A 14,371-nucleotide genomic window follows, 5' to 3' on the forward strand; every position below is an offset into this window, starting at 1 on the left:
GGAATCAGAGTCTGGACTCCCCAGCCCTAGGCTCTTGGGCCAATGCCTCAAACTCTACCCAAGTTCTAGACCAACTCTCTGGCCAGGTTTTCCAGTAAGTTTTGTGGCGAGTCATGAGAAGACCCCAGTCCGAGGCTCATTCTTAACCCGTAAGTACTGACTTGCAACTTTTAGTGAACAGAAGAATCGCTAGAGAGCTTGATACAAATCCGGAGTCCCAGCCCCTCTCCCCCAAACATCATGACTCAGAAGGGACGGTGTCTTGGAATCTGCATTTTAATAAACCGGCCAGGGTGCTTTGGAAGCAGGGGGATCTGGACTGTATTTCAGAGGCACTGCTATGCTGAGAGGTGCAGTGAAATGGTTATAGGGTGGTTTAAATGAAAATGGTAATAGGTACATAATATGTTTCCTGTGGGTTACATAAGATAATACCTTAGAAGCACAGCACAATGTCAGGTACGTTGTAAGTGCCTGGCTCATGCTGGTTGCTATTATTATTGTTTATATTTCCTTCCATGCCTCACCTGCACATCTCCCTCCCACAACATATATCCTCCCCAAGGACACTATCAACGGGATCACTGCATTTAAAAAAAAAGTATTGATTTGAAGCATTTACCAGTTTCTCTGGTGTAAATGCTCCCACCGTGGCCGATTTAAAGCTCATACTGTGATGACATCGAACATGGAGTTGGGAAGAGATGTGCACAACTGGCCAGGATGGGCTGCTCCAAGCCGGTACCAGTGCCCCAGCAGAAAGTCCCTCTTCCCTGTGAGATCCCGAGTGTATGTCATTGTCTCAGCTGGGGCTGATAAATGCGGAGGGCTGAGGGCAGAGTCCCAGGTAGTTGCTACCTCCTGCTGCAAGGGGAGGCTGGTTTTTGCACAGTTTTGTTACCCGTGTGTACTCCTAGCTAATGCAGGAAATGGGAATTGTAGCCTTGAATTACCGGCATTGGGAATCCAGAGAAGAAATGATTACCAAAGGGCAGGGATGGCCCCAACATGCTCATTTTTACCATTTGCCACAGACCGTGTGAAAGGGTGCAAGGCCTCTGTTGTTTCCTTGCTGGTTCTGCTTTTGTTTTGTATTGATCGCTGAGAAAAGCAGGCTTCTGCCGAGGAACAGGTGTGGGTCTTGGAGCCAGACAGTTTGGGATCATATCCCAGGACTGCCATGTGACAATAGTGTGACCTTGGTGCAAGTTAGCTAGCCTCCCTGGTGCTCCGTTTGCCCCTCTGACAAGTGGGTGTATTTGTGGATACGTTGCAGATTGTGGTGAGACACAGACGTAACACACATCATGTGCCTAGGATAGGGCCTGGCAGAGAAGCACGGCTCAGAGAAGGGGCGCCAAGTTATGGCTAATCCTGGCATGCCCCCGTGGCTTTTCGGAAGCTGTCCTTCATCCAAGAGTTTACAAGGTCAGTGAGAATCCAGCCTCACTCGTACGGATGAGAAGGAGAGGTCATTTCTGTCACGGCAAGTTTCATTTCCTCCTCGAAGAGACATTTTCGACACAAAGAAATATTAAGTTCTTTCCTATTATTCCAGCATGTGAAAGAAGCTGGATGGACTTTTTTTTTTCTTTTGCCAAGTTTGGAGGAATCTTTGGAACGCTTTGATTTAAAAACATAAGTGGTTACATGCCATTTAGAGGCCTGGTTATAAAATATGACAGTCTTTGAGATGGTGGAGCCACACAGTGGAAGGAGCCAGAATGCCGGCATTCCCGCTGGAGGAGAGCTGGCTGGCTGATCAGGGGTCCACTGTGGACTTTCTGTGAGGGAGAAATAAACCTGCTGTGTCGTAAGCCTTTGAGGTTTGAGATATTGCTGCTACAGCAACTAGCCTTAGCCAACCCTGACTAATACACTCCCATTAAGCAAACACTTTGAGAAGCTGGGTACCACCTAGGGAGATGGTCAGGTACAGTCCAGAGAAGCTACCGTGTCACTGCCATTGTCTTTGACATAGAGCAGCTGTGAGAAGACCCGGACAGAAAAGACAATTAGTGGAGTCAAATATGAACCTCACCTTGGCAGGCACGGGGCACAAGTCTGCGTTGCAGATGCTTTTCCTGTGGATGGCTCTACATGTCAAGGTCTCTTCACTGTCCTGTGCCCCCTCCTACCCTTCACTCCAGGGGGAGTCAAGGTGGCAGAGACGAGCCTCAAGTAGAGTTGATGATACTCAGCTCAGTGTGGATATGATTTTCCCCAGCCTGTGGGGAATTGCAGCCCTCTCCAGGGCCCTGCCTCACCTGTTACCTTTTTATTTTTTTTTATTTTTATTTTTTAATTTTTTTTTTAACGTTTATTTTTGAGACAGAGAGAGACAGAGCATGAACGGGGAAGGGTCAGAGAGAGAGGGAGACACAGAATCTGAAACAGGCTCCAGGCTCTGAGCTGTCAGCACAGAGCCCGACGCAGGGCTCGAACTCACGGACCGCAAGATCATGACCTGAGCCGAAGTCGGACGCCCAACCGACTGAGCCACCCAGGCACCCCGCCTGTTACCTTTTTAAAAAAAATTTTTTTTAATGTTTTCATTTATTTTTGAGAGAGAGACAGAATACAAGTGGGAGAGGGGCAGAGAAAGAGACACACACAGATTCCGAAGCAGCCTCCAGGCTCTGAGATGTCAGTCCGGCTGACAGCTCGAACCCACGAACCACGAGCTCATGACCTGAGCTGAAGTCGGACATCTAGCTGACTGAGCCACCCAGGTGCCCCTCACCTGTTACTTTTGGCCTCATGTGTGGCCCTGCATGGACCAAGCAGTCGCTTCTCAGGAAGACACTATGAGGTGCTATTTTCATGCAGTTTGGAAGGAAGGGAAGCTTCAGTGCTCAGAGCCTCAAGGAGTGTCCCCAAGAAGCAAGGTCCCCACCATTTCCTTTCTCTCTCTAATCCCCTCGGTTCACTTCAATTCCCTCCCTTCCTGGGGGCCCGGGAACATCTAGGCGCTGCCGGGACACAAGAAGCAGGCCTACTTTCACACTGCTGCTGACCCCACAGAACTCTCCCCACCATGTTTTATTCTCCCATCCTTTGTTTCCTCTCCCCGTTGCTGGACCACGTTCTTCAGTCACTTGGAGGTGGCACCTCGAGACGGCTGTTGTCTCCCGGACCCCCCTTCCGTACACTTTATTCCCTGCTAGGCCCTCTTGGTTCTCCCTGCACAGGCTTCTACCTGGATCCCTCTTCCCAGCCTCCAAGCTGCCACCTCTGTGGGCCTCGAGCTTTGTCACCTGGACTGTTGTAGCTGTCTCTGGCGCCCCTGCCTCTAGGAGCCCCTCATCTTACCAGGGATCCTGAGGCCTGTTTTTCATCACCCCCTGAAGCACAGCACTCCCAGCTCGTTGCAAGTCTGCTCCAAAACTTTCCTCGTCTCTGTTGGCCTTGACCCTGAATTGTCGATGATTTTCTGATGGAATCAGAGGCGTCCTTTGTTCCAAAGTTTTCTCATTGTTTTCTTTCCATGGGATTGTAGAAAACATCTCCCGCCAGGCACACCCTACTGTTTTTGTGAAAATTATAGGCTGCAAATAACTGCTTAAGTCAACTGCCAGACGAGGTACTCTCTTCAGAGGGAAAATTCCAGCTGTTGAACAAGTTTATGGGCTTTATTTTTGGCGCAAAGAGTTCATCAAGTGAAGAACAGTATTTTCCAGGTGCCCCAACTCTTATTGTAAAGCATATGTGTCTGAGTGGGCGTCTGCTACCAAGGTCAGATTTATGACCCCAGTACTTATTCACCCCTTTTCTTTCTGTTGACTTCCTTGGGCCCCTTCTGCAGCCCTATGGTAGACACCTTGGGGAACACAGACAGGAACAAAGATGAGAGAAAGAGGGCCTGAGCAGGAGGTCAGCCCCCAGCCCTCTTCCTGAAGCCTGACAGCATTCCCTGCTGCAGACTCCCTGAGCTGATGCTCTGCCCTTAGGATATTTTCTGGCTTTAGTCAGACTGATCTCAGAATCCAGTCCCGACTGAGACCCACCAAAAGACCAGCCTCCTCCCCTTGAACACGTGTAAGGAGAAGCGGATGCCCCCAGAAGAGGCTGCCCAAGACCCATGCCCAAACTCTGCCAACCCCTGGCAACCTGGGGCAAGCTGTCTTTTTGCAGAGCATGCTGGACCCTCCTGAGGAGCCCGTGAAGTGGGCTCGTCTGTCTCTTCCTCCAGACCTCACGTCCCTCAAACGTCCCTGCATCTCACTCTGCCCTATAGGTGCATAGACCACCCTCGCTGGCCACCACTCAGGGAGGTCCTGTATTCTCTTTTTACTAGGTTTTTTTTTTTTTTTTTTTTTTTTTTTTTACGTTTCATTTATTTTTGAGAAGCAAAAAACAGAAAGAGACAGAGAGTGAGCAGGGGAGGGGCAGAGCGAGAGGGAGATACAGAATCCAAAACAGGCTCCAGGCTCTGAGCTGTCAGCATCGAGCCCGATGCGGGGTTCGAACTCACAAACCGTGAGATCATGACCTGAGTGGAAGTCGAACACTTAACCGACTGGGCCGCCCAGGCGCCCCGGGAGGTCCTGTATTCTAAAACTTGCCCATGGGGCGCCTGGGTGGCTCAGTCGGTTAAGCGTGCGACTTTGCTCAGGTCATGATCTCGCGGTCCGTGAGTTCGAGCCCCGCGTCAGGCTCTGGGCTGATGGCTCAGAGCCTGGAGCCTGTTTCCGATTCTGTGTCTCCCTCTCTCTCTGCCCCTCCCCCGTTCATGCTCTGTCTCTCTCTGTCTCAAAAATAAATAAACGTTAAAAAAAAAAAAAAAAAAAAAAAAAAAAAAACTTGCCCAGTGTCAGGCACTCCCATCAAAACTTATCCATTCTATGTTCCCCTCCCAGCAAATCCTGCAGTTAGCTGATCTGATAAACCAAGTTGTATTTTATGTTTAATGAAGGTAATCACTCAGCGTTAACCTGATACCTCACTGTTCACAACATGGCCCACAGCCCAGGAGCTGCAGTGTCACTTGAGAACTTATTAGAAATGCTGAGTCTCAGGTACATCCCAGCCCGTTGAATCAGAATATCTGTCTTAACAAAATCCTCAGGTGATTCTAGTGCCCGTTAAAGTCTGAAAAGCATAACCTAATATACGTTTTGCCCTTTTTGGCAGATAATTACCTTTTTAAAAAAATATATTTATTTTTTTAAATTTACATCTAAGTTAGTTAGCATATAGTGCAACAATGTTTTCATGAATAGATTCCTTAATGCCCCTTACCCATTTAGCCCATCTCCCCCTGACAACCCCTCCAGTAACCCTCTGTTTGTTCTCCATATTTAAGAGTCTCTTATGCTTTGTCCCCTTCCCTGTTTTTATACTATTTTTGCTTCCCTTCCCTTATGTTCATCTGTTTTGTCTCTTAAAGTCCTCATATGAGTGAAGTCATATGATCTTTGTCTTTCTCTGACTGACTGATTTCACTTAGCATAATACCCTCCAGTTCCATCCACGTAGCTGCAAATGGCAACATTTCATTCTTTTTGATTGCTGAATAATACTCCATTGTATAGATATACCACATCTCTTTATCCATTCACCCATCGATGGACATTTGGGCTCTTTCCATCCTTTGGCTATTGTGGATAGTGCTGCTATAAACATGGGGGTGCATGTGTCCCTTCGAAACAGGACACCTGTATGCCTTGGATAAATGCCTAGTAGTATGATTGCTGGGTCGTAGGGTAGTTCCATATTTAATTTTTTCAGGGAACTCCATACTGTTTTCCAGAGTGGCTGCACCAGTTTGCATTCCCACCAGCAGTGCAAAAGAGATCCTCTTTCTCTGCATCCTCACCAACATCGGGAGGTAATTACCTTTAACGTGAGTTATTCCGTGTTAATGATGTCGGTGTGGCATTTCACACTTTAATGAAGATTTTTCACAACTATGGACTTGAATGGTTATCCAAGCAGCTAGATTGGGAGCTCCTGGAGGCACCAGGGACCCGCAGGCTTCCCCTGACAGCCCCAGCTCAAGCCTGGCATTTGACTGCAATTTAATTAGCTGCACAAATGAATAAATGTCGAGGCCCCTGCGGGAGACAGGACAGAGGGCATTATTTCCATTTTGCACGTGAGGGAACTAAGACTCAAATCAGCCAAGACTTGTTCCAGTTTATTTCCTAAGTGTCAGAACTGAAATTCCACCAGCCTCCCATCTCGGGGTCACTGCAGGCTGTTTTTCATGTTCTGTTGCAGGGGATTTGCACGGTCCCCCTGTCATGGTTGTGGAGTCTGCTTGCAAGTTCTAAAAGGAACCTCTGTGTGTAATAACCTGCTCTGGGTGGGGACATCCTTTACAGCCCGCCTGAGTCTCTATCCTGGCACCTGGCACAGTGTCACAGGCCTCTGGCCACGGGAGGCCCCCTTGCAGGCTCTGTGGCTGGCGGTGGGAAACCATGCAGGCAGGTGTTCCAGAGGATGGGAACACCTGCTTGCCCACTGCCTCCCCCGCCCCCCCAACCCTTCCGCAGGACTGATGGGAATGGGGGAGAGTAGGGCAGGAATGCTGATGAAGCTTATTGAGAATAATTTCCGGTTGTGAAGCTTGTTAACATGTAATGATTCGATCAGGAGCCCCTTCCCCGAGGGCACAGGGTTCTGCCACCCACCTGAGTGTGGAGAGGCATGTATTCGCAGAAGACCTCACAGGACCCTGCCATGAGACCTGTGGCAGAGTGAGTAATCAGGGGGTCAGGGGGATCTGAGTGCTGAACCCCAGACCACAGGAATGTGGCAAGCTTCCCTCGGGGATCCCTGCAAATGACAGAAGCCGACGAGGCCTTTGGTATTCCACAGATTCATCCAGGCCCTGTCCTAGGCCTTACACGAGGGGTACCTGAGCCAAGAAGGAGCCAGGAGGGCAGATGTCTCTCTCTGCCATCTTCCACAGTTGGAGGCCCATCATCTCATTCTTTTGTTTTGTTTTTTGTTATTGTTTTTTTTTGTTTGTTTGTTTTTTGGTTTTTTGCAATTGCTCAGCTTGTCAGCAGCCTGGACGTCTGCCCACCATCTCTGGCTGGTGGTGGAGGCCGAGCCCAGTGGGGTTGGTATAGCATCTTCTCCCGCACGCTTTGGCTTAGGTGCCCTGGCTGAGGAAAGCCCCCAAGTAGAGGTGATACCGCTAGTGATGGCGGGCACTCTGTGAGCACTTCCCACCCCAGGCACGCTTCTAAACACTTGACCCGCATTAGATCCTCCGACCCCCTACCCCAAACTAGGCAGTAGGTCCTGTTCTTATCCCCATTCTACGGATGAAGCACAGGGAACACAGAATGGCCACGTGATTGCTCCTAGTCACACAGGGCTGACTGGAAGAACCCTTCTAACCACCTCTCCAGGTTAATTAGCTAGGGGAAGGCAGGGGGCCCCCGTGGTCCTGCACAGTGCAGCGGGAGTCAGTACAGAGGACACGAGCAAACCGCGTGGTGCTCTGCACCCAGACCTGGAGTGGTGCGGAGCGGCGATGCTGAGGGGCAGGGTAAGGAGTCTGAGCTTCACCCCGCGGACGAAGGGAGTCCCTGGAGGGGAGTTAAACTCTGACGCATGGTTCAGGAAGGTAGGAGGTGGCATCCTGGGCAAGAGACAGGAGGCCCAGAGGCCACACCTGGAGGCTGCTTCAGCAAGGCAGATCGATAGGAGGTGAGGGCAGAGCACCCAGGCCACATCTGCAAGAAGTTGCAGAGGTGTGGCCCCAATGGTTCCTCTTCCGGGCTGGGGTTTCCAGCCCCAAATGGGCACTTTTCTGTCTCTCTTTGCTCTGTGAACCATGTGAGTCACTACGGCAGAGAAGAGGAGGGTTGGGGTTGTGTTCAAGTTTCTGAAGTTTGGCCTCAGGGCCCCCACCCTGGCCAGGGTAGCCCACCTCTTCCTGAGGGTCCAGAGGTGGTGGATGTGCCTGAGGGTGTCTCTATCCATAGCCTTTTCAAATCCTTCCTTGTCACCCAGCATGGCCTGAGCCATTGTCCCTCCGTGGGCTGTTAACAGATATTATAGCTACTGGGTGGGCTGCTGCTCAGGTGGGTGCTGAGAGGCTGTGGCTGGCCAGGGGTGACTTCACCTCTCAGGACTCTCTCCAAAACCCCAGGGGGTGGATGAAAGGCTTGGACATAAGAGTGTTGGCCCAAAGCTGCCAACTCGCAGTAGGAAAAAACAAATTTCTTCAATTACTAATCCATCCATTCTGTGCTAATGCCTCCTGAAAGAAAACTTTCAACTTGGATAGCAGTCTCTTCTCTCTTGGAACCACTTGTACCTATAGTTAGGAAGCTGTGTCTCATTAAAGCTATGGTCCTAGATTACAAAGCTGGAAGACCCAGCTTGACCAGGGCATGCATGGCTTTCTGCGGCTAAAATCAGATTTCATTTTTGCCATGGTATAGTCCTGTTTCCCTGGGCCACCAGGCTCCCGTTTTGTGTTTCCTGTTTTTTACTTGGAACAAGCGATTCTTATGGAGATTTCCTCTTTAATTCCCAGCACTGATAATAACTAATGCCCAGATACACAGTTTCTGAGTCTGTTCCAAGGCTTTTTGGTGCACGTAGCTTGGACCCCTTGTTGCCTGGTGATGTATTTCCAGCTTGAAAAAAGAACGTTCACCTACAGGGGAAAGTGAGCCTCAATCTTACCTGGTCTCCAACTACAGGACAACCGTCAGGATCTTCCTCAGGAAGAGAAGCAGAACTGACCACATCACCGAGAAAACTGGATGAGAGTTCCTCACACCCACAACCCTTACCCCACACACATTGTTGGTGTATTGGCTTAGACAGCTGGGGTTCTGATGAACACCTTTACATGGGCCAGCAAGAAGGTAGTGGGTTTGAAAAAGGTGAGGCTCTTGCTCACCTGACGTCCCCCAGAATCTTCTGACAGAATCTTCTGTCCCCCAGAATCTCCCACCGAGGGGAGATAAAATGCCTCAGAGTGACCATTCTCTGATATCATTGATTTTTGTTTCTTTACACCGTAGTGTGTACGAATCGGCTACTTCCTGGGGAGTATTTGCATAGCAAACCTCTCTCATGGTAGATAATTGGCTTTGTTTCTTCTTCAAGAGCTCTCAGGCATCTGTGAGAGGAATCCTGTCCTTGTTCGAGGAGTCTTTCCTGAGATTGTGATAGGAAGGCAGTCCCTGATTCTGTCCATGTAAAAAGTTAATAAGAGACAGTTCATGGGGCTGAAACCTTAAATCGCAAACATGGGATTGGGGCTGTCGAAAGCTGTGGACTAGGAAGAATGACCTTTGAGACTGTTCACCCCAAGATCCTGCCAGCATAGAATTCCCTCAATAGCGTTGTGCTTCAGTCTGTTCAGACACTTTCCACCTATGAAATTTTAATACCTCAGAAATACCATGTATCTGTTTATGTGCTATGGCCGTTTGAAGGGCCACAGCCATTGTAAGAACTCTCAAGAACTGGGTTTTGTCCAGCTAGGTGTATATCACTCTCACTGAGATAGGTGGCTGGATACCATATCCCTGAGGAGTAGCTAGCCAGCTTCTGCTTGGATGTTATAAGTATCAGGGAGCTCAACTACCTGCCTCCTTCTCGCGGTAGCCTTGGAATATTACTTAGCAACAAAAAAGGAGCAAACTATTGATATACACACAACTCGAATGAGTCTCCAGAGAATGATGCCACATGAAAAAAAAAAGCCAGTCCCAAAAGGTTACATATTGTATGATTCCATGAATGTAACCTCTTGAAATAATAGAATGTTAGAAATGGACAACAGATTGGTAGTTGCCAAGGATGGGGGGGCTCGAGGGAAGTGGGCGTCAAGAGAGATCCTGTGGCTTTGGAACATTTCTGTATCTTGACTGTGGTGGCAGATATACAAACCTTCACGTGTGATAAAACTGCATTGAACTAAGCACACACTGAGTACAAACAAGACGAGGGACATCTGACAGTGCTCCGCGGGTTATATCAATGTCAGTATCCTGGCTATGATATTGTACTGTTTACTGTTTCACAGATGTCACCATTGAGGGAAGCTGGGTAAAGGCTCTCTCTGTGTTACTTAAAACTGCATGTGAATCTATAGTTATCTCAAAACACAACATTTAATTTAAATAATAACTAACTTAGGGGGTCCCTGGGTGGCTCAGTCGGTTAAGTGTCCGAATTCGGCTCAGGTCATGATCTCACCGTTTGTGAGTTTGATCCCCACGTCGGGCTCTTTGCTGACAGCTCAGAGCCTGGAGCCAGCTTCAGATTGTGTGTGTGTCTCTCTCTGTGCCCCTCCCCACTTCTTGTGCTCTGTCTCTGTCTCTCTGTCTCTGTCTTTCAAAAATAAGTAAAACATTAAAAAACAATTTAAAAAATAGCCAACTTAAAAAAAATAAAAATAGCGAATTTGAAACTAGAAATGTAAACAAAATAAAAGCCCATGTTTTCATTTTACAGGTCGAGGATTTATTATGCCCTTTGGGATTTTCTTAAGACCCACTGTCTCTTTGTCAACTTCAGTCAAATTGACTGACAAGAGAGGTAAATGAGCCCACTGTGTAGCAGAGGCAGCAAGTATCTGCGTGTCCCAGTGTCCTGGAGGCTGGGCTGGAGGCAGGGGTGCCGAGCAGGCTTGCAGCAGAGGCGGGAAGAATGGAAACCTGGATTCCATCCCTCCCTGTGGAGCCCCAAGGGTAAGGACGGGGACAGGCAATGGGGGACAGGAGAGGATGCTCCCTGCATTCCCCTGGGGGTGCCCCTTCAAAGGAGCAGCAGGAAGGGAAGGTACTCAGATTGCTACATAAGGACGGATCTGAAAGCATAAAGAAGCTTCAGTGAGGGAAATGCCTAGGCCTGCTCAGGAATGTGGTGGGGGTACTGGGGGAGCAGGACTGGGGAGGCACAAGGGAGAGCCCAGTGGTCTCCAGTGCTGGGCCTGACAAGAGGCTGAAGGGCATCACCTGTCACTGAGGAGGGCCGAGAAGAGGCTCTGGATTCTCATTGTAGCAGCTGAGCTCCCTGATACGGGGTGGGGGCACTTTCCCCCCGGGGACCCTCCCCCATCTGGAGCTGATTCACTTGACCCAGACCAGACCCAACCCTGGGGCCTTAAAGACAGACTCCACATTTTGGGTCCCAGTGGGCTGAGGTGCCTGGACCCGGGGAAAGGATCTCCATTGCTTGCTCAGCCTTCTGTTGCCAGGGCCCAGCTGGCAGGCTTTTAAAGCAAGCCTGAAAGTCTCGGGGGCCCTGGAAGTGCTGTCTGGGCCTGGCCCTTTGTGAGTGGGTTTGGTGGATTGGGTGCTGAAGGCCAGGCCCTGTACTGAGGGATTCAAAGGACACACGCAGAGCTCACACACTCTTGCCCCGGGCCTCGACGTGGTCCTTCAGTCTCCTGCTCCAGGACAGGCCCGCTGAGTGCCCGAGGCCCCACAGCTGGCTGTGTTCACACTCAAACCCAGGGCGGTCTGGACCCCCGAGCTGCACTCCTCACGAGATGGCTGTTTGCTTTCCAATCGCGTGTCCCGCTCTGCAGGGCCTCTCACAGCAGATTGTGTAGCAACCAGGCGAGGGAGGTGGGGATGGGTGCTCAGATCCCGGAGACGGTGACATGTGCAGAGGTACCCAAAGCTGACAGCAGGGTCAGCTTCTGACACCCACTTGTGTGTGCTTCACCTGAACTGCATGACCTGTCCCGTGACCTGGGAGCCTCGTGTAGCTGAGAACACATTTACCGAAGAGTAAGGCCACTCTTCACGGGAATCGGTGGTCCTTGTGAGCCCCGTATTTGCTGGAACTGAATTTTTTGCTGGTACTGAATGACACTGGGTTCCTCAGAATGGTTTGATGCCCAGGAAGTTTGATGTTCCAGAAGCCCCAAAGCCCCTGCCCAGCCCAGCCCTGGCACAATTCTGGCAGATGCTAGTCACCTGATTGTCTCCCACAATCCACTGCACAGAGATGCCAGGGTGGAAAAAGGAGAATAACATTTGGGGCCTAGACACCACTGGGCTCACACCAACAAATGTGGGGAGTGAAGCAGGATGGTGTGGGGAAGGGAGACTGTTTTGGGGGGGGGGGGTTCCTCTGGGTAGTGGATTTGGTAGAAGCTTCTGGCTGCTGTCGGGAAGCCCAGGTTCTGGCCCTCCCTCTGACACTGACCTGCCGGATTATCTGCACATGCTCGGACATATGCGTGTGCAGAGGCTGCTGGGAGGAAGGGGCATCCCGAGGGGCCGGGAGCACAGGGGAACCTGGCAAGGGGGCTCTGCACGGCCATCCCCATTTTAACCACTGCTGTTCCACTCGCATGTGATTGCACGGTGGAGGCCACCTCGTGTGGCTCATCAAAAGGATTCCCCAGCTGAAGCTGGTTGCAAGGCAAACTACAGGGTTCCACTCTCCAGAACCAAGTGTAAGAGGCGAGAGAGAGAAGGGAAGAAAGGGAACAGTTCCTGCAGGAGGAGGGGACTTCAAAAGCAGGTGTGGGTTAGGGAAAGGGAGGGAAGGATGCAAAGAACTGGGTGTCGACCGTAGGCCACTGACAGCCTTGGTCACTGACAGGGATGACTCCAGAGCTCTGGGAACATTAACCTGGACGCAGCCCAAGAAGATGCGGTTGTGATGCCCCAGGATTACTCTTCGATTATTATTAGACGTGCTCTGGCGACAATGCGTTGCTGAAAACCAGCAGTGACGGCATCCAGCCCATGCACGCGGGGCTTCTGCAAGCCAGCCGCAAAGCACCCCCGAGCAGGGTTCAGGCCATACGGCTCGAGACCCCAGGCTTGTGGGAAATGGAGCATTGTGGTTTTGCCTCCGCTGTCAACAATTTCAGAAGGCCCAGGGCAGAGCAAAAGTTTAAGTCGAATATCTCCTTCTGAGTCTGTGTGCCGACTGCTGATTGAACAGCCAGGGATCCGGATTCTGGTTTCTTTGTTTTGTTTTGTTTTTTCTCTTCTATCTTCTGCATCTCTGACATGGCTCACTGTGTTTGCTCTCCACGAAAACAGCACTGGGTCAGGCCCTCGGGCTCTGTCTGCTGCTCCATCCACCGCAAGCTCCGTGCTTCTGTCCCCAAGCTTCTCATGCTGTTAGCAGCAGTTGGTATGTCCTGGGAAGTTTGACCATGTAAACCTGCTGTCTGAGGACTCTGTGGGGAGCGGGGTGTGAGCGCAGAGGGAATTTTGCCTGCAATTTCTCTTTTCTTCCTCTTGTCAGGCACGTGGCTGCCCTTTCCTGTATTTTCATTATGGGAAACAGGCAGGAACAGGATGTGGGCTTGAATCTCACCCGGTCACTTACAGGGACACGTGGCTTTGACCTTGAGTAAGTTATTTGTTTCTTTGAAGACTTACTTTCCTCACCTGAAGAGATGCACTATTCCTGTTTACGGACTCTCCCTGGGAGAGACCAAAGACATGCGGAGCCTTACTGCATCACAGCTGAGCTGACGTATTGCCTGGCTGGGCCCCAGTGAGGGGGGGGGACAAGACCCGCCCCCCCGACTGTCGGGACATTGATGGGGGTCATTGCTGTTGTTTCCATCGTGAGTGATTATCTACAGTACTGCATCTCCCCACCCTGGCTGCCACGAGGGCCAGAACACAGGTCCCCAAGTGACCGCTTTGCTCACGACACAACCTCTGTCCCTCTCCAGAGAGGCCTTCCTGGCTAGGTGTCCTGTGGCTAATGAAGTAGCTGGGCCCAGTGGACTCTACCTGAGGGGTCAAGGCTTTCTCTCATTCATCAGGCTCCTTGCAAATACATGTTTTCATGGCTTCCTCCCCCTGCCCTTAAACTCTTCAAACTCCCTGTTGTGCCGCAAGCCTTGATAACAAAGCCCAACAATGTTTTTCTCATTGGCTAGTCAATTTGCTCTTTTCTGAGCTACTGTAAATTTGCAAAAATCCCTCTTGGACAGGTCCTGTTGGCTAGAGCCGTTTTAAACGGTAGCAAGTGGGAGAGATTGAGTACCAGAGAGGGAGAATTAATGAAGGAGGCAATGCCAAGCACCCCTACATACATACACGCCAGTGCAATCCTAACTCGCTCCTTTTTACTGTAAAAAAAATGACAGAGACCACAGTGTAACAACCGGGGCAAAAACGTTCTTTTAATCACCCTCGATGCCGTCACTCAGGCAAATCAGCTGTTTTTAATCTTTGCTTCTCTAGCCTGTGTGCAAGCAAACGTGTTTCTAAGCAGCCATAATTGGAACACAGTTTTGTATTCCGTGTTTCTCCCTATTTCCTAAGCCTCGCCTCTCATTGCTACACAGTCTTTATAGGTATCATTTTTAGTGGCGCTCACTCAGTTGTGGCTTCTGGAATGTACTTCCTGTCCCCCTGCATGGCCATCACATCATTACCCGTAGGGGCCCACATCTGCG

This window comes from Panthera leo, chromosome A1, assembly GCF_018350215.1.
Source record: "Panthera leo isolate Ple1 chromosome A1, P.leo_Ple1_pat1.1, whole genome shotgun sequence".
Taxonomy (NCBI): Eukaryota; Metazoa; Chordata; class Mammalia; order Carnivora; family Felidae; genus Panthera; species Panthera leo.